Source organism: Eurosta solidaginis, chromosome X (genome assembly GCF_040869045.1).
Source record: "Eurosta solidaginis isolate ZX-2024a chromosome X, ASM4086904v1, whole genome shotgun sequence".
NCBI lineage: Eukaryota > Metazoa > Arthropoda > Insecta > Diptera > Tephritidae > Eurosta > Eurosta solidaginis.
This window is the reverse complement of record NC_090324.1, coordinates 142,599,051-142,625,226: the sequence shown is the minus strand read 5'-3', so window position 1 is coordinate 142,625,226 and position 26,176 is coordinate 142,599,051. Positions and strand designations below refer to the sequence as shown.

The window sequence follows — 26,176 nt, the reverse complement described above, 5'->3', positions numbered from 1 at the left end:
TTGTGAAGTACTTTAATAAACGCCATTTTGCATTATTGAGTGGGGGAGTAATTTACTCAACAGCTTAGTGATTCCAACGTTAGCAGAAGGTTGCAAATAAGAGGAATTTGCACTAAATTTGTTACAATTGGTGTCAGAAGAGGAATTGTTGAATAAATTCCGAAGACTTCTAATACAACTTGGACATGGCAAAGTGGAGTGAATTGAAGATCCAGCAACTAAAGAAGGAGTTGGAGAGCCGTAGATTGAATACAATCGGTAATAAACTCGAACTTCAGGCACGATTACGAAAGGCAATGGAATTAGATGGAATTAACGTGGAAGAGTATGTCTTTCCTCATGATGGTGAGAGACAACAAAAATTTTAGAGAAAAATGAAACATCGCAGACAGTTGCGAGCACAGACTTGAACATAATATTATCAGCAATATCTGCACAAACATCGACAGTAACATTAATGTAGTCGCAAATTTCATCTCAACTGGAAGAACAGAAGACATATATGGCATCTCAACTAGAATCCCAGGAGAACCGTATAACATCCACGATGGAAGAACAGGAGACACGCATAACACCCAAGATTGAAGCCCAGGAAAGACATATGGCATCACAACTGGAAGAACAGAAGAAATGTATGACATCTCAGTTGGCTGAGCAGTTGAAAGCACTAGGGGATCGCATATCCCCGCAGCTAGAGGCACAGGAAACAAAATTCTCATCGCAGCTGGAGGTTTTTGGTGAAAGACAAGATGAAATGGAGGCCGAGATGGATGCTTTGAAAGATCGGATTCAGGAGTTACAACTGAACTGTACAATCACTTCAACGTCTACTCTGAAGGTAAAATCCCCAACATTTGATGGTTCTGTTCCTTTCCAGGTATTCTACCTCCAATTTGAGAAGACGTCAGCAGCGAACAACTGGAATGCCGAAGATAAAGTTGCTGCATTGTTCGTGGCTTTAAAAGGACCAGCTGCTGAGATCTTACAGACCATCCCAGAGTACGAACGTAACAGTTATGAAGCATTGATGGCTGCTGTAGAACGACGGTATGGAAGCGAACATAGGAAACAGATATATCAAATTAAGTTGCAAAATCGCTACTAAAGTGAAAGAGACTTTGCAGGAGTTTGCGTCGGATGTAGAAAAGATGGCCTATCTAGCAAATGCGGACGCACCCGTGGAATACACTGAGAGGGTAAAAATCCAGAGCTTCATTAATGGCATACGAGATGTGGAAACGAAACGAGCTACATACGCGAATCCAAAACCAACATTTGCTGAAACGACACTGACTCAGGAAACAGCCTCACTTTTGTGTAAGCCAGCGTACAAATCTCATCGCGTGGAAGTAGACACAATTTTGGAAGCATTAAAAGGAACGCAGCAGAAAAACGATGGCGCCGTCAAATGCTATAAATGTGGAAAGCCAGGGCACATTACACGTTATTGCAGTACCAACCCTAACAGTTCCAACAATGTGGGTGGCCGTAAACGAAGAGCTGCAGCAGATGAGCAAATCTCCAAATCCACTCAATCGTTAAACTAAAGCGGGTCAGCCGCAAGGGGCGACTGCTGGCTCCCTCAATTGAATGCCACATAATCTCTATCGCGCCAATTGGAAGTAGGTCAAACAATCTTACTGTCGGAGGACACGTGGATGGAAAGGAACGTTTACTGACTGCAGCTACGGGTGCATCTCATTCCATTATTCGATCAGATTTAGTCAACAAGAAGATAAAACCATTGCTTGGAGGAAGATTACGTACAGCCACGGGAGAGGACACCCAGGTAATTGGAGAATTAGCATGTGAAGTAGCAATTGGGAATGCCACGGTACTACACAATTTTATAGTGGCAGAGATTGTTGATGAAATAATAATTGGAGTGGACTTCTTAATCGACCAAGGCATTAAGATCGATATGCAAAGCAAGAAGATGTGATACAAGAACATGGATGTGCCACTTAATTTCGGCTACGAGAGAAGCTACAGCAGTAAACGAGTGCTGGTGGAAGAGAGTCAGTAAATACCACCAAAATCCGAAGCAGTCATCTAGGCAAAGGTTGATGGAGATTGTGGGACAAAGAAATTGTGGGTTGTCGAGGCAGCAAACAAATCAACACCGAACATACTTGTAGGAAAAACCCTGGCTATGGCAAAACAAGATGGACATATTCCAGTAAGAGTACTCAATGAGTTCAAGTCACCACTCAAACTGACAAAAGGAGCTATATTGGGAAGATGCCAAGAGGCTGAAATAGCTATAACTGTGAACAGCTCCAGGAACACGTTTCAACTAGCAAGACTGATCTTTCAAATGACATCACGGCATGGACGGAGGGGCTAGATCAAAAGTATCAGAGTAAGGCAAAGCAACTGCTCCTAAAGTACGCAAACATATTTGACCAGGATGCTTCCAAACCAGGCCGCACCAATGTTGTGAAACATCAAATTGACACTGGCGACGCGAGGCCGATACGTCAAGCTCCTCGCAGTGTTCCACTGGCGAAGCGGGAAGTTGTGAGTCAAATCGTACAAGAAATGAGCGACAGCGGCGTCATCGAACCATCAGCTAGTCCACGGAGCTCACCGGTGGTACTTGTGAAGAAGAAGGATGGGAAAATGAGGTTTTGCGTGAACTACTGCAAGTTGAACGACGCACTATGGAAAATAAAGGCCTGTTTCTGACTAAAAATCAATAACTTTTTTATTTCTCAATATTATGTTCTAAAATTTTGCACATATATATAATAGGGTATATGGCTTCAAATGGAATGTAATTTATTATACCTTAATTTAAAACCATACCTTAAAAGATAAAATAAATTCAAAATTATTAAAAATATCCACTATTTATTTTTTATCAATGAATACCATTATTGTTTGCCTCATTTTGATAAAATTTAGTAGCTTTGAGTGTTGCAAATTAATTAGATTAGTTGAGCTGAGCTGAAACCAAAAGGAAGTTTTATTCATTAACCGCGGCCTTTCAGCTCATCTAATCTAATTAATTATTGTTTGCCTACAAAACCAAATATCAAATAGTACATCAAAACACAAGTCAATTTAAATAATAGGAACATAAAAAAATGGTGATGGAAATTGAACACAGATTAATTAATTAATTGTAATGTTTACTATTGTTATTGTACATATACATATCTTTATTATGTTATTTATACCTGATGAACTTCGGGATCTAAAATTAATTCGTTCACTTTCAAAAGATCTAAGATGTCTTCATCAAGTTCCTTCACGTTTTTAGTATACAGTTTTCTAATGCTGGTTACGTAAGGATCTGAAGTATAAAGAAGAGTATGAAATACGTCCTCGTTTGTAGCGGATTTTGGTCATTTTCTAGTATGATGTAAACGAAATTTTTTATAATCCTTATAAAGGGATTCTTGTGCAACTTCCGAAAGTTGACCAATAGGAAGTACTGCAAAATGCTTTATGAAAATTTCTACATGAATCAAAATTTGAAGATGGCATGTAGTGTTATTAATAATTGCTCACATATATCTTGGCAGTCTCCATAGCATAACTGCCAAATTTTTCAGCATTTATCATTGAAAGAGATTGCAGAATTATGTAAAGTCGTTTAATCAAATTTATGGCTACTCCTGTAATTTCAGCAGAGCAGCATGCATTGTGAAAAATTCTTCTGGAAGTACTACCGTCATTAGTATTGTCGATGGTCAATCCTAGCTGTTCACGGAAACGCCTTTGTACCATGTTTTCTTCTCTTGCTTTAGTCGTTTCTTTTCTTCGCTTGTGGCTCACCATGTTTGGAAAGACAGATTATAGGAAATATGTAAAATCATTTCCATACAATGAATCCAGGCGTGTAAAGTGGACAGCCCATATTAATAAATCGTTCATTTGTCCCGTAGTACAAATATTGTGCTTTCGCTAAATCCAAGTCAATAAATACGCTCAACGCTTCTTCATCCGTAAACATTTTTGTCTGCCTTGCATCTTCTTCTATGAGACTCGAGAATGAGGTCTTATTTTTACTGTCAGCAGACCTTAATGTCTCCACAAGTTTAGCTTCTGTTCCTTCTCCTATCGAACCTAACCCTTGAAGATATGCATTATAGACGTGTTCAAATCCATATTAATTAAGTAGCATTGTATTTTTCCTTCTTTTACTGGATTCTGACAAATCTTGATAAGATACGCACTGTCTCTCACATTTTCCAGAAGAAGTAGATGGTGTGGAGTCGGTTGTAACGTCTTCAGATTTCGGTATGGTTACTGAATATTCTGATTCTAACGAATTACTGTTTTTCATTAAAAATTTATACTTTTTCCGTGAAGCTTCTGCCCATCGTTTATTAAAAGTATGAAAAATATGTCTTTGAAAATCACTGAGGGTGAAACATAAGTTGTCTTCAGATACATGATAATTTTCTTTTAAAACTGTTGATAATGCCTCCAATGATTTTCCTCCTTCGGTATACGAAAGTATTATTTCACGTTTAAAACACTTGAAAGTAGACATTTTGAAGGGACAACAAAACACGTAGTTATTTGTATTCGTAGCAATTACTTCTGTTAATTCACTAATATTTTGTTCTGTTTATATACTAATATGAAATATGAGGGTAGTGCGCTGAAAGAAAGGGTATTTTTGAAATTCCGTTTTAATCGCTTTTAACCTCGTTAGTTTCCTACCTAAGGTGTACGTTCATAAGTACTCCGTCAACAAAGTTTCGGATTGTAGGTATATTATGCAAAACTGCACTTAATGCTTTACTTCTTTATTGTTTAAAATAGGATTCAACGCTCAATATCACACGGGAGAGCTGGAATTTTTATTGATAAAAAATAGGTATTTTACATAGTAATAATATAATTCCGCCCACTGAAATTGAAAACTTTAAGTAAATCTGCATTTAGTGTTTTTGTTATGATGTTTGAAAAGATAATGCTTTACTTTTTTTATTGTTTAAAGCTGTATTTAACCCTCGCGGTCACTCGAGAAAACTGGGATTTTTATTGAGAAGAAAGAAGAATCATTCAGCGCTGTTCTCTGGTGTGCAACTTGTTTATTAATATTTTCACACGCAACATAAGTGCAAAAGAGATAAACTTCCTAATATCAATGAAAAATTACAAAACTTACCGCAAACTATTGATGTACACAGCAACATTTAAAACCCCAATAGATAGCGAGTGGTTTTCCGTTTTCTGACTTTCATCACATTTTTAATAATTACTCCGAAAATCGCAATTTTCGGCAGTTTTTTCTTTTTTTGATTACTAGCAGACACGTCAGACGTTGTTCTGCCCTAAATTTGGTCTATCTCCATACATTTTAATAAATTTTTCCGTCTAACTCTATCCCCCCTCCTAAATTTCTCTTAATCCTTTTATTCATTCCTCCCTCCGTATTTTCGCTTCATCTATCTCTATTTTCGTCTCACTCTCTCTCTTTCTCAGGCTCCTTCTCGGTCTCTCTTTTCTCTTCTCTAAAGTTTTTCCCATTCTTCTTCATCCCTTATTGCCAGGCAAATCGAATAGGACGTATGTAAATAGGTATGTGGGTATTAATTCGTGTCTTTATTTCGGCTTCGCATGCACATTTATCAGTTTTGCCAGGTTAATGCAACTAAATCGAATATCACAATGAAAATTACTTTAAAGTTCTCATCAACAACTTTCATTTGATATCCATATTACACACACATTCTAGGGGTATCTGGGTCCAGGTTTTGCCCATATCTTGAGACCCTAGTCACCCAGCGGTATAAAAATTACTCTGTACTAAAGCACTCATCAACAGCTTCAATTTGATACCCATAATGTAAAAACACATCTTAGTGTTACCCTGATGCACGTTTTGGCCTATATCTCGAGACTCTTCACAAATAGGTATGAAAACTACCCTGTACTAAAGCACTCATAAACAGCTTTCATTTGTTATCCATATTATATAAACACTTACTAGGTGAACCCGGGTCCACGTTTTGGCCTCAATCTCGAGACCCCAGTCACCAATAGGTATGAAAACTACCCTGTACTAAAGCACTCATCAACAGCTTTCATTGGTTATCCATATGCTATAAACACATTCTAGGGGTACCCGCGTCCACGTTTTCGCTTATATCTTGAGACCCTAGTTACCCGCGGGTACGAAAAATACCCCGTATCAAAGTACTCATAAACAGCTTACATTCGATACCCATATTGTACAAACATATCCCTGGATTACCCAGGTCCACGTTTTGATCTTAAGACCCTATCCAGAACGGGATAAAAATTAGCCTATGTCTGTCTCCTGGTTCTAAGCTACCCCTCCACCATTTTTCAGCCAAATATGTTCATCCGTTACTTACTCTTCAATCACTCTTTATATATTAAAAAAAAGCGCATCAAAATCCGTTGCGTATTTTTAAAGGTTTAAGCATTCAAAGGGACATAGGGACAGAAAAAGCGGCTTTGTTTTATACTATGTTGTGATGTACATCCATACATACCTATAAACATACGCCCGAAGTTAAATAACGCAACGAATGCTACGTATGTATGTGTCGCATCAAGCCTCACTCAAAAGCAATTATCGCGGGCAGTTCACAGCGAACAAACACACATACACATTTTTTGATAAAAGTGTTACTTTTGTTTAAATAATTTGGCTGATATAAGAAAGGAATCAAGTATTTTTTTTGATGCAGATCGAAGGTAAATAATTCAAAGTATTACCGAAAAGTAGAATTTTTTAAATCCATCCATCCGTTTATGAGTTAAAGCTGTGTAAACAAAAATTTTATGATTTTTTACTACATTTTGGCAATTTGCCACGCCCCTATAATATATACCTTCAAATTATATGAACTGTGCCATCTCGCGTAGCTAAGCTTTCAAATGCAAAAAACCGTTTTAAAATCGGAGCATTCTGTGTAAAGTTATGTGCATACATGGTATTTAGCGACTTTATTTTATAAGATTTATAGGCGTTTGTGGATAGTTAGGCTATAAATCAACATAAAATGTAAAGCATGGGTAAACGTGGGCAACTGTCAAAAGTCTCGATGAACTTTAAAAAAACTTTTTTTCACCATATTTTATTTTGAAATTATTGTAAGGTAAACATAAACATAATATTGAAAACATATTAGTTGTTTCATATTCTTCAAAAAACGGGGTTTCCAGAAATATATAATACATCATACCTTTTCCTGTAACGTATAACATTAAACCCAATTTGAAAGTGATGAAGGGAATGGGCTTAACATGCACGTCCACCAAACCTTAAAGTTTGTGAATATTGTTAAACAATCATTTCATATAATATGTATAATTATTCGATGTTATAGTCTAGTTTGGTCCTTAAACTATTAAGTTAAATAAAAAAGCATGCCAGTAGCGACATCGAAAAAACCATTTTTAATCAGTTGTTCTACGATTTTCCATAGTGCGACGTCACGAAAAAGGATAGCTAGCTACCCATTGCCAAGAATTGGCGATAATCTGGCCTCGCTATCTGGTACGAAATGGTTTTCCACACTGGACTTGAAAAGCGGCTACTGGCAAGTTGAGGTGAAGGAGGAAGATAAAGAGAAAACGGCCTTCAGTGTCGGTGATGGTCTTTGGCAATTTATAGTGATGCCTTTTGGATCTTGTTGTAATGCACCAGCTACTTTTGAGGGACTCATGGCCCAGGTACTGAAAAGACTACATTGCAAAACATGCTTTGTGTACCTGGACGACAGCATCGTATTGGGCAAGAATTTTGATGAACATCTTAAGAACTTGGAGGAAGTTTTCCAGAGAATAGCTGGCGCTGGTCTGAAACTACGTCCCAAAAAGTGTTCGCTGTTTAGTAAATTATTTGGGTCACAAGGTAACGACAGAAGGTATCTGTACAGCGAATGAAAAGATAAAGGCAGTAAAGGATTGGCCAAGACCACAGAACTTGCATGAATTAAGAAGTTTTCTTGGGCTGTGCACATATTACCGCCGATTTGTACCAAACTTTTCCAGCGCAGCCCATATCCTCCACGAGCTTACAAGAAAAAATAAAGCTTTTGAATGGAAGGAGGAGCAAGAAGTGGCTTTCCAAACATTGAAGGAGCGTTTGTGCACTGCCAAAATGTTGGCATATCCGATTCCAGGGGCAACATTTATTCTAGATTGGAAAACCAGAGAGGAACTATTGCGTTACACGGAGAGAGCTGTTGGCATTAAACATTTTCACAAATACCTCTACGGCCAGCGATTCCGCGTCAGGACAGATTACGTAGCGTTGAAATGGCTTCTGCAGTTCCGTAATCCGGAAGGACAAGTGGCACGGTGGATCGAGCGACTACAAAGCTATGACTTTTCCATTGAGCATCGAAAAGATAGTACCCATGGAAATGCTGATGCAATGTCACGAAGACCATGTAGCTTTGAATGCAAGCACTGTTTAAGGGCCCAGGCTAAAGACGACATTATGGATGTCCGGCTAATGACTATAACGTGTACGGATGAATGGGACAAGGAACAACTAAGAAAGTGTCAGCTAGAAGATACAGATCTGTCACGTGCTATGCAAGGGCTCGAACGAAACGAAAGACCAAACAGAGAGGAGATGTCAGCAGAGAGTCCCATTGCGAAGTCATATTGGGCACAGTGGAATAGTTTAGAATTGATATCCGGTTGCCTTCATCGAGTATGAGAGAGTGAGGATGGTCAATGCAAGAAGAAACTGATAGTTGTTCCCAAAAAGAGGATTCCTCCTGACGTGCTCAGCGATCTGCATAATGGTCCAAGTGGAGGTCATCTTGGAATCACGAAGACGCTCGAGAAAATTAAGCAGAGATTCTATTGGGCTGGTTGCCGTCAGTCGGCCACCGAGTGGATTGCCAACTGCGAGGCTTGCAACAGAGTGAAAGGGCCCAAAACATGAAGTCATGGCCAGATGAAGCTGTATATCTCAGGAGCACCATTTGAAAGGATCGCCATGGATGTCGCAGGTCCATTTCCTACTAGCAACCGCGGAAACAAATACGTACTGGTGGTTATGGATTATTTCAGCAAATGGCCAGAGGTATACCCAATCTCAAACCAAGAAGCGGAAACAGTGGCAGAAGTGGTTACAAACGATTGGGTTGCAAGGTATGGTGTACCAATGGAGTTACATTCTGACCAAGGCCGGAATTTTGGATCAGCTGTGTTCCAAGAAATGTGTAAGAAGTTGGGCATTCGAAAAACACGGACAACTGCATTGCTTCCTCAGTCCGATGGTATGGTGGAACGTTTCAATAGAACATTGGAGGAGCATTTAAGGAAAGTAGTAGAGAAGTACCATAAAGAGTGGATACAAACATGTCAGTGTTCTTGATGGCTTACCGATCGGCAGTACATGAGACAACGGGCCAAACTCCCGCAAAGGTAATTTTTGCCAATGACCTTCGACTGCCAGCTGATTTGAAGTATGGGACAGATGCCGATGCGGAGAGAAATGTCAAGAAATCCACTGGTGTCTTGGAAGAAGAGCTGAGAGAGATACACGATCTGGTAAGGCAACGAGCAAAGATTATGAGGGAAAAGATGAAAGCAGATATGATAAAGCAATTAATTCGGAAGGGTTTTATGAAGGAGATTTGGTGCTGTTATACAACCCACAACGAAAAAAGGTTTGTTCCCGAAATTGCAGTGTAATTGGGATGGCCAATACAAAGTTGTAAAACGGATCAACGATGTAGTGTACCGCATACAAACCATTGCCAAACCATGAACCAAAATGAAAGTGGTTCGTTTGGAAAGGCTGGCAGCGTTTACATCGAGAGATTTGATCAGACTTAGGTGGAGGGCAGTGTGACGAATATTAGCAACACTAAGGGATACTATCATCTCTAAGCCGATGCTAAGCAGTGACTTGTATGCGCACCATTAAATCAATCATTATGTCTACCCATATATCCATACGAGCAGCAGAGAAGAGACGCACAAACACATGCATATATCTTATCTGAGATGCTCACAAAAGAAGGCTATAATTTGTGCAAGTCTGACTCACATATACACGCGCATATGAGAAGCTATAAACGTAGTTATAGCTGGTAATTTCATAGCTGATAACTAACTAGTAAATTCTAGAATAGAAAAGCCTAGAAATATGCAACGATGAAACCAGACAGTATAAAAGGCAGCAACAGTAGAGGCACGACAATCAGTTTGATTTAAGGCGCTCTCTGGCGAGCAATATAAGTGTTATTGTGAAGTATCTTAATAAAGGCCATTTTGCATTATTGAATAGTGGAGTTATTTATTCAACAGTTTAGTGATTCCAACGTTAGCAGAAAGTTGCAAATAAGAGGAGTTTGCACTAAATTCGTTACAATATGTTCAAAATCTGTATATGATTTTCTCCAAAATTTTTGTTGCTTTACGTATCTTTTGCACTATACCTGTCACTGTAGCTAGTGCAGAACGTTCCTTTATCGTCCTTTCAAGAATCAAAAACTTTCATAGATCGTGTTCATCTCAAGAGCAAGTTTCAGGACTTGCCACGCTTTGTGTTGAATTCGTTTGTCAAGACAGTTAAATTTTGATATTATTATACAAATTTTGCAGCGAAAAAAGCAAGTAAAGCCACTCTTTGATATCCCAACTTTCTATATTGAATAATTAAAATATATAATCATCATTAAATTTATCAGAAATGTATTAAAATGTTACCAAATACTTAGAAATGATTATTTGAAACAATATGTTTTATTTCTACGTTACAATAAAATAGTATAAAGAGTAACTATTCTGTGTTAATTTTAGTCTTAGTCCAAAAATCATTTAGTTGATGTGGCAAACATTTTTTTTGATGTAATCCATCAATAATGATTCATGAATGAGACGTCATTAATCAAGTTAAACAAATGTATTAGTGTATTTTTTATAGGGGCCCGTAAATTGATTAGTCCCGGGCCCGGATTTTCTCTCTACGGCCCTGATCAGCGTGATCTTCAATTGTACATTTCACTTCTGATAAATTACTTTTCTACATAACACGTAGCACCGCCCATTTAAAAGAAAAATGCCTTTCCATTTCCTCTTACAGTAAAACTTGATAAGTGAAATATCACTGATTCAAAACAATTTTTGCTATGTTATAGCGTATTATTCCACTCTACGACCCTTTTAAACTTGTTTTGTATCTAAGTTGCCGTGGTCTTTAAGCGATCCAGTCCATTTTTACCAGAAATATATATAAGAAAAATATGTGTACACAGTTTCATTACGATATGTTAATTTTTCTGCGAGTTATGGCTCTCGAAACATAGAAAACTGCTTAGTCATAAAAGGGGCGGTGCCACACACATTTTCAAAAATTTTAGTGTTTTCCAATTTAATGTTATAGTTCAATTTTAAAAAATAAAATTATATTGATTCAAAGCTCTCTTTCGCTAAGATATAGCTTATTATTTTCGTCTACGACCCTTTTAAAAATCTTTTATATAAAATGTGGGCGTGATCTTTAACCGATCTCGTCCATTTTTTCTAGAAATATTTCCTGCTATAAGGAAAATATATGTACTCAATTTTGTTACGATCCGTTAATTTTCCTTCGAGTTATGGCTCCCGAAACACAGAAAATTGCTTAGTCATAAAAGGGGTGGTGCCACGCCCATTTTTTAAAATTTGAAGTTTTTCCTATTTATTGTTATAAATCTACTTGGGAAATGAAATACCATTGATATAAAGCTATTTTTTGCAAAGATATAGCTTATTTTATTCGTCCACGACCCTTTTAAAAATCTTTTATATAAAAGTGGGCGTGGTCCTTAACCGATTTCGTTAATAACCTCTCTGCCGAATTTTGTTACGATAGGTTTAACGGTTTTTGATTTATGATTAATGATATTTATAAAATTGATTTTATTACAAGTGGGCGGTGCCACGCCCCTTTTAAAACTGTTTTCAAATTTTTATCAAGTGTCGCAATATCAGTCCACACGTCAAATTTCAACATTCTAGGGGTATTATTTACTAAAAAATCAGATTTTGTGTGTTTTCCAAAATGTTATATATATAAAAAGTGGGCGTGGTTATCATCGATTTCGCTCATTTTCAATACCAATCTATTCTGGGTCCAGAAGAGCTCGTGTACCAAATTTGGTGAAGATATCTCAATCTTTACTCAAGTTATCGTGTTAACGGACAGACGGACGGACGGATGTCTCAATCAAATTTTTTTCCGACACTGATGATTTTGATATATGGAAGTCTATATCTATCTCGATTCCTATATACCTGTATAACCAACCGTTATCCAATCAAAGTTAATATACTCTGTGTGCAAAGCACGCTAAGTATAAAAATAACTAAATGAGCTGATAACCTGATTATTTAAGTGTACTTAAATAATAAAGTTTATATGAGTTTATGAGTAATTAGTGTAAGAATTATAATGTATAATGTATAATTTATTCAGTCTATGATTAGAATAATCTTACAGAATAGAATACAAAAGTAAATTAAACAAGTAAGGAAGGCTAAGTTCGGGTGTAACCGAACATTACATACTCAGTTGAGAGCTATGGAGACAAAATAAGGAAAATCACCATGTAGGAAAATGAACCTAGGGTAACCCTGGAATGTGGTTGTATGACATGTGTATCAAATGGAAGGTATTAAAGAGTATTTTAAGAGAGAGTAGGCCATAGTTCTATGGATGGACGCCATTTAGGGATATCGCCATAAAGGTGGACCAGGGCTGATTCTAGAATTTGTTTGTACGATATGGGTATCAAATGAAAGGTGTTACTGAGCATTTTAAGAGGGAGTGGGCCTTAGGTCTATCGGTGGACGCCTTTTCGAGATATCGCCATTAAGGTGGACCAGGGTGACTCTAGAATGTGTTTGTACGATATGGGTATCAAATGAAAGGTGGTAATGAGTATTTTAAAAGGGAATGGGCTTTAGTTCTATAGGTGAACGCCTTTTCGAGAAATCGCCATAAAGGTGGACCAGGGGTGACTCTAGAATATGTTTGTACGATATGGGTATCAAATGAAAGCTGTTAATGAGTATTTTGAAAAGGAGTGATCCTTAGTTCCATAGGTGGACGCCGTTTCGAGATATCGCCATAAAGGTGGACCAGGGGTGTCTCTAGAATGTGTTTGTACGATATGGGTATCAAACGAAAAGTGTTACTGAGCATTTTAAGAGGGAGTGGGCATTAGGTCTATAGGTGGACGCCTTTTCGAAATGTCGCCATTAGGGTGGGCCAGGGGTGACTCTAGAATGTGTTTGTATGATATGGGTATAAAATGAAAGATGGTAATGAGTATTTTAAAAGGGAGTAATCCTTAGTTCTATAGGTGGACGCCTTTTCGAGATATCGCCATAAAGGTGGACCAGGGTGACTCTAGAATGTTTGTACGATATGGGTATCAAACGAAAGGTGTTACTGAGCATTTTAAGAGGGAGTGGGCATGAGGTCCATAGGTGGACGCCTTTTCGAGATATCGTCATTAGGGTGGGCCAGGGGTGACTCTAGAATGTGTTTGTACGATATGGGTATCAAACGAAAGGTGTTACTGAGCATTTTAAGAGGGAGTGGGCATTAGGTCTATAGGTGGACGCCTTTTCGAGATATCGCCATTAGGGTGGGCCAGGGGTCACTCTAGAATGTTTGTACGATATCGGTATCAAACGAAAGGTGTTACTGAGCATTTTAAGAGGGAGTGGGCATTAGGTCTATATGTGGACGCCTTTTCGAGATATCGCCATTAGGGTGGGCCAGGGGTGACTCTAGAATGTGTTTGTACGATATGGGTATCAAATGAAAGATGGTAATGAGTATTTTAAAAGGGAGTAATCCTTAGTTCTATAGGTGGACGCCTTTTCGAGATATCGCCATAAAGGTGGACCAAGGGTGACTCTAGAATGTTTGTACGATATGGGTATCAAACGAAAGGTGTTACTGAGCATTTTAAGAGGGAGTGTGCATTAGGTCTATAGGTGGACGCCTTTTCGAGATATCGCCATTAGGGTGGGCCAGGGGTGACTCTAGAATGTGTTTGTACGATATGGGTATCAAATGAAAGGTGGTAATGAGTATTTTAAAAGGGAGTAATCCTTAGTTCTCGCGGCCACCGTGGTGTGATGGTAGCGTGCTCCGCCTATCACACCGTATGCCCTGGGTTCAACTCCCGGGCAAAGCAACATCAAAATTTTAGAAATAAGATTTTTCAATTAGAAGAAAATTTTTCTAAGCGGGGTCGCCCCTCGGCAGTGTCTGGCAAGCGCTCCGATTGTATTTCTGCCATGAAAAGCTCTCAGTGAAAACTCATCTGCCTTGCAGATGCCGTTCGGAGTCGGCATAAAACATGTAGGTCCCGTCCGGCCAATTTGTAGGGAAAAATCAAGAGGAGCACGATGCAAATTGGAAGAGAAGCTCGGCCTTAGATCTCTTCGGAGGTTATCGCGCCTTACATTTATTTTATTTAATCCTTAGTTCTATAGGTGGACGCCTTTTCGAGATATCGCCATAAAGGTGGACCAAGGGTGACTCTAGAATGTTTGTACGATATGGGCATCAAGCGAAAGGTGTTACTGAGCATTTTAAGAGGGAGTGGGCATTAGGTCTATAGGTGGACGCCTTTTCGAGATATCGCCATTAGGGTGGGCCAGGGGTGACTCTAGAATGTTTGTACGATATGGGTATCAAACGAAAGGTGTTACTAAGCATTTTAAGAGGGAGTGGGCATTAGGTCTATAGGTGGACGCCTTTTCGAGATATCACCATTAGGGTGGGCCAGGGGTGACTCTAGAATGTGTTTGTACGATATGGATATCAAATTAAAGGTATTAATGAGGGTTTTAAAAGCGAGTGGCCCTTAGGTGTATATGTGAAGGCGTTCTCGCGATATCGACCAAAACGTGGACCAGGTGATCCAGAAAATCATCTGTCGGGTACTGCTAATTTATTTATATATGCAATACCCTTAACAGTATTTCTGCCAAGATTCCCTACCAATTTGGGTATCAAATGAAAGGTGGTAATGAGTATTTTAAAAGGGAATGGGCTTTAGTTCTATAGGTGAACGCCTTTTCGAGAAATCGCCATAAAGGTGGACCAGGGGTGACTCTAGAATATGTTTGTATGATATGGGTATCAAATGAAAGCTGTTAATGAGTATTTCGAAAAGGAGTCATCCTTAGTTCCATAGGTGGACGTCGTTGCGAGATATCGCCATAAAGGTGGACCAGGGGTGACTCTAGAATGTGTTTGTACGATATGGGAATCAAATGAAAGGTGTTACTGAGCATTTTAAGAGGGAGTGGGCATTAGGTCTATAGGTGGACGCCTTTTCGAGATATCGCCATTAGGGTGGGCTAGGGGTGACTCTAGAATGTTTGTACGATATGGGTATCAAACGAAAAGTGTTACTGAGCATTTTAAGAGGGAGTGGGCATTAGGTCTATAGGTGGACGCCTTTTCGAGATATCGCCATTAGGGTGGGCCAGGGGTGACTCTAGAATGTTTGTACGATATGGGTATCAAACGAAAGGTGTTACTAAGCATTTTAAGAGGGAGTGGGCATTAGGTCTATAGGTGGACGCCTTTTCGAGATATCACCATTAGGGTGGGCCAGGGGTGACTCTAGAATGTGTTTGTACGATATGGATATCAAATTAAAGGTATTAATGAGGGTTTTAAAAGCGAGTGGCCCTTAGGTGTATATGTGAAGGCGTTCTCGCGATATCGACCAAAATCTGGACCAGGTGATCCAGAAAATCATCTGTCGGGTACTGCTAATTTATTTATATATGCAATACCACTAACAGTATTCCTGCCAAGATTCCCTACCAAATTTGAGAAGGATTGGTAAATTTTTGTTCGACTTATGGCATTAAAAGTATTCTAGACAAACTAAATGAAAATGGGCGGAGCCACGCCCATTTTGAAATTTTCTTTTATTTTTGTATTTTGTTGCATCATATCATTACTGGAGTTGAATTTTGACTTAATTTACTTATATACAGTAAAGATATTAAATTTTTTGTTAAAATTTGAATTAAAAAAAATTTTTTTTTAAAAAGTGGGCGTGTTCTTTATCCAATTTTGCTAATTTTTATTTAGCATATATATGTAGTAATAGTAGTAACGTTCCTGCCAAATTTCATCATGATATCTTCAACGACTGCCAAATTACAGCTTGCAAAACTTTTAAATTACCTTCTTGTACAATTACTTACTTACTAATTTTCTATTCTGCGGCATAACGTCAACCCATCTACCAAGTTTCATCGCTTTAACCGCCTTTGGCAATGAATTATCGCATTTTTTCGGTTTTTCGAAATTTTCGATATCGAAAAAGTGGGCGTGGTTATAGTCCGATATCGTTCATTTTAAATAGCGATCTGAGATGAGTGCCCAGGAATCTGCATACCAAATTTCATCAAGATACCTCCAAATTTACTCAAGTTATCGTGTTAACGGACATACGGACGGACGGACGGACGGACGGACGGACATGGCTCAATCAAATTTTTTTTCGATACTGATGATTTTGATATATGGAAGTCTATATCTATCTCGATTCCTTTATACCTTTACAACAAACCGTTATCCAATCAAAGTTAATATACTCTGTGAGCTCTGCTCAACTGAGTATAAAAACTTAAAACAAATTATCAACTGAAAACCACAACGAAAAACGTAAGTAACATGACTAGCGAAAACAAAAAACAAAAAAATATTGCAAGTTAAGATTAGAGGTACTCTTGCAGAGTTGACTTGAAGATGTTTCTCGACAAAGAAAAATCAATAAAAAACCTCCCTGAGAGTCTATTAAATTCAGTTAGTGCCCGAAAAATTGGGTCAAAATTACAACAATTAGCCCTGCAAGCACGCGTGTAAAATATAAAAAATGTTCGAAGACTCCGATTAGGTACATTAAATGACACTTTCACTAAGAGAGCTGGGCAACCAAGAGAGCCAACTATTAGATCATAGACGAATATTAGCAGACGTTCTATCCTTCTGAATTCGCGAGGTTGGAGATTTATGAGTAAGCAGCGCGAGTGATAGGATGGAATTGGGTCGTCAAAGTTGAGTGAAAATAGACAAACACTAATAAATTTTCTTTGAACCTTTCAATTCTGGCAGCGCAGCAGCTATAGATAGGATTCCAAACAATTGAGGGGTATTCTAGTTTTGAACGAACGAGAGAGGTATAAAGAGCCTTCCTTGTATAAGGATCCTTAAAGTCTTTTGCATATCTACGAAGAAAGGCAAGGTTTCTGTAAGCCTTGGGAAGCATATAAGAGATATGATTGACAAAAGAGAAAGAGGAATCAAAAACAACACCTAATTCAATAAATTCAGTAACCGAAACCAGTGGAGCACCTGCGATTTCGTAGAGGGTGGAATGTAAGTTAGATGATTTAGTAAAAGACATGTGAAAACATTTATTCACATTGAGGAAGAGATTATTGGCATTAAACCATTGGATAATATTATTTAGGTCATTTTGTAGGAGTTGGGAATCCGACTCGCCATTAACTCTATGAAATAACTTTAAATCATCTGCATATAGAAGGGAAGAGGACGAAAAAAACAGGACCCAATATCATTTATAAAAAGCACAAACAACAAAGGCCCGAGAATGCTACCATGAGGAGCTCCGGACGTTGCATTAAAAGGGAGGGACTTGTAGCCCTCGATTTCAACACAAAGAGACCGGTTCGACAGATACGATTTTAACCAAGATAAGAATACAGAATGAAATCCAATATACTCAAGTTTAGATAGTAAGATTTGATGTGAAACTTTATCAAAAGCCTTTGAGAAGTCAGTATATATGGCATCAACCTGGCAGCCATCCTTAAATGCAGAGATACAGAAATCAGAAAACGACCCTAGATTAGTAACAGTAGAGCGACCAGCAACAAACCCATGTTGACGCGGGTCAATCACCCTTTTAATGATAAAAAACAACTTCTCCTTTATGATTTTTTCGAAAAGCTTTGAGCATACTGTGAGTTTGGCAATAGGCCAATAGTTAGAGTTGACATTTTTATTACCGGATTTAAAAATAGGACACATTGAGCTCCTGTTCCATCTATCGACAAAAGATCCAGAGGACAGAAATAAATTGAAGATATGGCAAATGGGGGCGCAGAAAGTTAAACTACAGTGCTTCAGTACAAAGGCGCAAAGGCCATCAGTGTCACAACTTAGCGAGGGTTTAAGGGAAAGCATAGCATTGCGAACGCCATCCTCGGAGATAATGAGGGAGCCAAAATCTATCTGATCACAAAGTCCCGAGCGCGAATGAGAGCCAGCCAAACCTACATTGGCATCTTCAAAGTTAGATTTAAAGAATTCCGCAAAAAGCTCAACTGTTTCAGTTAGCAACTGGGAGCTTACCCCATTAAAGGTCATACAGATCGGAATAATCGTTGAACCACGTTTGGAGCAGATAAAGTTCCAAAAGGCTATTGGATTTTCTTTAAGCTCATCTTCGAGCCTACGCATGTAGCGATTATAAAGAAATTTGTCGAGAACATTAAACTGCCGCACACTATTAAAGTACTGTTCCTTAAGGGAAATGTTTTCCCTATTTGCCTTATATAATTTATTGAATTTGTTACGCTTGTTTTTCAACCTCTTAAGAGTTATGTTATACCAAGGTAATTTATGTAACCTAGGCCTAAAACGAGGCACTGTACTATGAAATATCTCAGACAACTTCGATAAGAAAAGATCATAACACATGCCGACGTCATTAGAGAGAAATATATTTGCCCAGTTAAGTGCAAGTAAGACATTGTTCAACTCACTGAAGTCAGTAAGTCGAAAGTTAAAAGGCGAGTTATCCAATGGCGTCAGCATAGGGATAGCAGCAACGATATTTAATTGAATGACAAGCGGTAAGTGATATCTATCGGATGGAGGAAGAGTACTCTCAGAAAGATCAAATATTTAATTCTCATCGACAAACACAAGATCAAGCAACCTCGAAAGAGTATTAAATAAATTATTGATTTGAATCAAATTGCAACTTAAAATATTATCTATAAGGTTGATTTCATAAGAACGCGTGACATTCGTAGGAGTTAGAATACCATTACATTGAAAGCCTGTTCAAACAATATTAGGCAGATTGAAATCTCCATGTATGCAAAAACTCGCATCAGGGTGGCTTTCGCATAGATTGACGATGTTCTCGACATGAGATGAGTATAAGGAATCACCACTGTTCGGCGGTATGTACGAGCAACATATGAAAGTTGAGCTAGAGGAACTGGAAATACAGACGCACAGCTGATCAAGTAATGAATCATGATGTAGAAGTTGAAACCTTGATGAATGCAGGTTTCTGTAAACTGCAATCAACACTCCACCCACTTTAATTTGACCAGTTTTCACGGAGTCTCGATCTTTCCGGAAGTGTTCGGCCGCTGTGCGTCTAATCCTGGAGAGGTGGGCGCACCGGGGTCGATCTCAAAGAATGGGTGTGTTTGAAAATAAATAGGAGAAGACGAGATTTCTCGTTATAATAAAGCTGTTATATTTATTGGTAGGTATTAAATATACAGGAATTAATATTACCTTTGATAAACGGCAGAGATCGTTGGCGGCAGATGCGTTCTGGTTGGCTGTTGAAATCAAAGAGGCCGGTTGTATAGCAAGCTACAACCGTTGACCCGCAAAATCCTCCGTTTTGGAGGGGAAAGGCACCCACACATCAACCCCGACATGCATATGCATGAGTGCTGACTAAAAGCACACATACACGTGCATGTACATGCATGCACATGCATGAGGGTGATGGTGTGGGTGGTTATAAATTAATTCGAGTATCGAGTATCGATTTGCAGAGTTGCATTGGGGGGGTCGCAATCAGATGCGGAAAAGTTAGGCATCCTGCCTAAACATGCCGGCCCCCCTTGCGATACGCAACATCGTTTTCCGCCAATGACCTCCGCTGAAACGAGAAAAATTATTATAAGACTTACACACTAAACTTAATCTAAATGAGGAGTTCGTCTGCGATGCAAAATGGCCGGAAATCCTTTCCGACTTGCTTAGCCTGCCACCTGAGCTAAGATGAAAGAATTAGCGGTTATGAACAGTGAAGTGAATATTTCTTGCCATTGAATTAGACATAATTCTTAAATATAGAAATTCAGAATGTAACATTTGTATTGTCGATGGCCAGTAAGGCTGGACGAAGAGGCCGAGGTCTCCGTTCCAGAGTGGCACCATTTTTTGTTATTGTTTGGTTTTTTTTTTGTCGTTCCGGATGGAGAGGCCGAGGTCTCCATTCCAGATTTGCGTTTTTTTTTGTTGGTTGGACGAAGAGGCAGAGGTCTCCGTTCCAGACTCGAAGGTTTTGAGGTTTTTCTGGGCTGGACGAAGAGGCCGAGGTCTCCGTTCCAGCGTATAACGTGTCGTGTCGCTCTCAGGGCGACTGTGGCATTTTATGGATGTGCCAGGGCGAGTGGCCGTGAGGTTGGTTGGGTGATGCGCGTTTTCGCTGCAGCGCATATATTTCGTCAGTTGTGTATTATATTATTACCCTACAAAACCTGGTCACAAAACCTACCCACGCCCATGCAAATGTGACTACTAATATAACCTATCACCGTAAAATGACTAGTGAAATGACGTGGAGTGACGAGAGCGTTTTTTGCAAAGTAGTTAGTGCTGTGATTTCGAGCAGCTTATGTATTTCATCAAAAACCAGCAAGATTGCGGTGTGTGGGAGGTTGGAGCGGACGTGATTCCAAGCCACCCGCGCAAGATTACTTGTTTCCGTGATACGCGTGGTGTTTTATTAACAAACGGACGTTAAAATATATGAATAAACCGAGTTTAAAACGAAGCGTAGAGGCTGACGAAGGTATGCATTTAATTTTGTGCGACAGCTCATGACGAAAATCGTAATTAAACTCGAAAGTGTACCAACTGCCGGCGCTTGCATGCAGATTGGCGATGCGTTCTCCACGACGCGTTCTATCTGCATGTACCATTCTGAGATTGCATGCAACCCTGTCGTGTATTTCTTGGTTAGCTGACAGCTGGTATGGTGAATTTGTGGTGTGCGAATATATAGATATATACATATATGTACTTGCTTGCCCTTGAAAAAAAAACTAGGTCACTGGGGCAGTAGCACACTAGGCCGGTAGAAACAGTTGACTTTTTTCCATTTCGGGATTTTGTCGTGTCGGGATTCTTTTATTTCGGGACCCGGATTGCTTTTGTACCGAGCCCTTATAATGACTGTTTGTGATGTTTGTTGTTGAAAAACAACAAGTCCTGCCCCCCAGCCAGAAAGCAGGCAGTACCGACGGCAAAAAAAATCAAAAAGAAAAAATAAATTTTTTTTTTTTTTTTTTTGGTCCTCTTTTTTTTTGTTTGTTTGTAGATGCGAGCAGTTAATTTGTAAGGAGGTGTTCGCCTTTATTTTTTTTGTGTGTAAGTATTTTTTGGGACTGCCCGGGTCAAAAAAGCCGATCCCGATTTTGTTCCTTTTGCGGGTGTTCGGTACCAGTGTGCGCCACTTGATGCAGCACTAATATGATATGCCGAACCAAGTAGGCATACATACATACATATGTACATACGTTGGTTACAAATATGCCAACGGCAGAAGACAAAACAAATGAACATTCATACACACCCGTGTATAGAATGTAGAATTCCAATGAATTGAAAGAAGCGGTAAAGAAATCGAATGATTTATTCCCGTTCTTTCAATTCTTTTTACTACGGCGCTTGGAGTACGGCGCATGGAAAATTGAGGAGAAAAAAAATGGTAAGTTGGGTTTAATATATATTCTTTTTGTAAAAGAATTTTTATTGCAGATTATTAATTAATATTACTTTTATTTTTCAGGTGCATGCGGCGGAGATCCAGGAGATGGAGCAGATGGGTGTTTATGTGTCGTTCCTCCTTCCTTTTTTTTTTTATTTTCTAGGTTACCGGCATCAAAAAAAGGGGTGCTCCAACTGCGGCGTCGGCCGCGCCGTCAGTTGTCACCTTGTTTGCGATGCCCATTTATGCATTTGTTAATGGATTTTTTTGTTTTTTCTTATCTTTCCAGGTTTTTGATGTTGGTTGGATCATACCGTTGGGCCATTACCAAAGTGTCTGTTGGGCCTCGAATTCGGCGCTGACATGGTATATCCGGGGGAACTAGAATTGAGTCAAAAAAGCTCAGCTAGAGGATGTGAAATATTTTCGGGTGGAAAATGGAACTAGGACCAAACGAACCTAGCACACCTTTAGCCAAAAACCTACGTGGTCGAAAATACAATAGAACCGGAAGTGTCAGCGGTAGTGACGCATACGATATGACTAAAGAAATACCACGTTCCGCAGTGTCATCTGTGTCTGGATCGGTGACGGGACACGACACGGTATTCATTTTGCAATTCTCGTTTAAGTTGCCAGAAACGGTTGGAAAAAAAAACAAATAATGTATCAAACATGCACAACCATTTTTTTTTTTTTTTTTCAACGAAACGGATTGCCCGGTCTATTGGGTACTAAAACTGCCAGCGATTATCTTAAGACTATAGAAACTATTAGTCAGCCATATGCTGCTAAAATTTTCATGACATCCTCGCTCATCGAAAGTTCAGTGCCTGCTTTTTGTTGTGTTTTATAGGCACTTGGGCGTGTCATTTTGGACGGAAGCCATTGCTGATTACAGCGTATAGTGGTTTCGCATTGTATTATGCTATTACAGCGATAGTGGCGCAATTTCAAACTTTTTGTCGGGATAGCCCTTGGTATTATCTATTGGCGGCGGTGCCACTTTCATTGGTTGGTGGTCGTTTTACATATTCTGTCAGTACGATTTCACACGGCGTGTTAAGCTCGCTTTAGGCATTGCGGACCTTTTAGATCGGAGTGGGGGTACAATTGTATTTCGTATCGGTTCAATTGAACGCCAACAGGTCGCACTGTATTTGGGTACCAGCGCTGCGGAACGTGCCTTGAGCATGGGAAAGTTAGTCGAGCACGACATTGCATGCCTAGATGTTAGTATGGGTTGCCCAAAGGCCTTCTCGATGAAATTTGGTAGGGGGGTAGCGATTCGTTTAGTGCATGCTTTGCTAGTACTGGCATTGCAGCTGGAGCAGTACACGCACATCCAGATTTCGTACGCGAAATTTCCAAGGCAATTAGTATACTTGTTATTGCGGATGGTGGTTCGAAAGAATTTCAAAAATACTAGGACTTATTAAGGTGTCGCTGTAAGTGTGAGGCCTCTAGTGTTATAGTTGCAAGACCGGCTTGATTACCTGTTTCCATTTTTCGTAAAGATGGTGTACCACCAATGAATGGGATCGTAGGGGAATATGAAAAATAATAAACCCTGAGCGTTGACTATAACGATACGGCGCATGATCTAAATATTGTGTACGACAAATACTCAAAGAGTTGCTGGAGACACAGCGGGGCATAATAAACAATAGTAGTGCGATTATCTCTGGGACTGGGCCCACGCGTGTTGGAACTCTTCAATGGCATCGGTATTTTGCATTAAGTTCATCTGATGTTGAAGGCACAGTAGTCGCTGCCATGGACATCACCGCACATGCCAGTGCCGTATATGAACACAACCTTCCAGCAACTTCAGTATGCAACGACAATGTACAAAGTCTGGCGGCACATAAAAAAGAGAGAACATGAATGTAAATATAATACTGATGTCGCCACCCTGCCAACCGCATACGAGGGTGGGAAGCCGTTTGGGTGTTGCGGATAAGCGTTCCGATGCACTGCATCACATTTGCAACATCTTACCACACTGCACCAGCATTGACTACGTGCTTATGGAAAATGTAAAGGGCTCTGAGACGTCGTTGGCGCATGAATCTTTCATTAAAGTTCTACACTTGGGTGGTCTTTACTGGCGAGAATTCATTCTCAGTCCAACACAATTGTTCATACCCAATGTTAGGCATCGTTATTATTATTTAGCACGTAAATGGGACTTTTGTCTCAGTGTTGCACATATTTTACAAGAAATACCAGAAGAGCGTAAATAAGGGAAGGGGAGGAACTACCTATTAGTGATTTATTAGAACCGGAAATGGTCGTGTCTCAGGATCATTATTTAAATAATGAGCAAGAGTGTGTGGTTGAAGGATATCGTAAATTTGTCATTAAAGACAACACAGGGTTTACTAAAGTCTATACTCACTATAGCGAAGGTACCGGCTCCGTTTATACACATTTACTAAAATCAGAAATTGATAGCATTTGGTAGAGGTGAAAAAATTGCAAGATAGGGAGGAGGAAGGAAATTCCCATGGCAGGATCGATGAAGGGACAGAGATGCAGCAAAAGCATTGGCTACAAGTAAGTTATTGCATATTGCCATATGACGCTAGATTCTCCTTTGAATATTTCGTTTCATTTAGGTTAATGAAGCAGTGCGGCTGGTTTTATTGGTTATTCAATATTTTGATTGTGGAAATATCTATCAGCCACGGTGGCAGCGGCTGCTGCTGCAACGGTTGCAGCATCCTGGTGATGAGAGGAGGTCATACCACTGATATACTGTGGCGAAGATGAGGGTGAGTAAAAAAGACAAAATTCAACTTTGGTTGATATATCTAACGAGAACTCAAGGCAGCGATATTGGCGTTACCCTTTTACCACGATTAGGGTTGTTTTTGTCTTCAAGATTCTCAGTCAACTTCATGCCATATAAGCTACACCTGCGGTGATCATTGTCATTAGGACTGTATTGTTTTGACACGGTGCTTCTTCTAGATGAACGCCGTTGGAGTCATCACTGACTTGTCCCTTGCAATAAAAACTTGCCTTATATCATCAACCTTATACGTAGTGTCATTTCCATTTTTATAAGAGGCCAACCTCGCACTTTTTTAGCGCGTTGGATATTTCGGTTTTGTGTTTGTTGTTTCCTCGTACGAACACTGGGACTTGGGGTCACCAATGGAGTCTTACCTATACTGTTCGCATAAGTATATATGTATAATCATATACGTTTGTATTTAGATACATACAAGATTCGCCTTTTCAACCGTAGTTGCTTGAACTACCTCCACTCAGCATGTAGGTGCTTAAATTTTGAATTTCCCCATATATCAATACAATGTGATTACTCCTTCTGCCCAAATAATGAGTTATCATAAAATAGAACCAAAGAGATAATCAAATATGAATCCTTTTTAGGATCAAAAGCTGAAAACCACAAAGTGGCATCACTTTTGAAGTTCTCGGATGATAAAGATTATTTATTATGTATCTAGTATCTTATTTGTAAACCAATGCATGGTAGTCATATTTAAAAATGACTCAAATATATCACCCTAAGCGATTGAAATATGTTCGCAATATGATGACGGTGGACGCAGTCAAATATTACGCTACAACAATTAGATCTTAATTGTACAATGGTTCAGACATAGTCACATTTTGACGACGATACCTGAATTTTCAAACAGAAACTGCTTTTAACTGTGAACGGGTTTTAATCATGTTGGGGTTTGATATTTAAATATTTTTTGAGCAAACTTTTCCAAAAGGAAAAAGGTTGACTGGAAACTTTAACGAATTAAAATTTATTGGTATGAGTATTACAACCTGGGCAACGGAATGCCCCCCAGCTTCAGGAATCCACGACTTTGGATGCTGTTGATTCAGCATCGGTGGTGGGATCGCTGGTGTTGCTGTTGTAGTTGCCAATAGAGGCAGAATTCCTTAAATTTCCAACAGGCCTGTCTGTAAGCTGGGTTTGGAAATAACGTTCCGCTTTGCTGGTTGGGTTGTGAATTTTTGGTTCACGATTGTAGGTGTTGGGATGAATTTTGCTAAATTATGTTGGCCTCGCGCCGGTGGCCGAGTGCGTAGGTATTCGGTGGCAGATAGAGGATCTGCGTTAGGGTTCTGGTATCCTCGCTCGGGGGAGCGAGTGAATTTGGGGATTTTCTGGTGTTCCCGCTCTGGGCGAGCGAGAGAATTGGGGTTGTTTCTTGAACATTGGAAATAAAATAGGCCGAGGGCCTCTATGTTCTTTGGCAGATATCGGATCTGCGTTAGCTTATTGGTTGGCCTCGTTTCGGGTGAACGAGAGCTGGGTTTTGAAATTTTGAAAATTTTAAATTCGAATGACCCGACCGCCTTTGTTTTCTGTGGCAGATAACCGATCTGCCTTACGGTTGTTGGCCTCGTTCCGGGTG

At 39.4% G+C, this 26,176-nt stretch overlaps 1 protein-coding gene and 1 pseudogene across 13 annotated transcripts in view; both read left to right on the top strand.

The window, feature by feature from the left end:
* The window catches only part of PIP4K (phosphatidylinositol 5-phosphate 4-kinase), a 1,849,876-nt gene that overhangs the window by 653,501 nt on the left and 1,170,199 nt on the right, over window positions 1-26,176 (top strand). The gene's annotated exons all lie outside the window — the stretch shown is intronic.
* LOC137234700 (tRNA (cytosine(38)-C(5))-methyltransferase-like) lies at window positions 548-24,550 on the top strand (annotated as a pseudogene).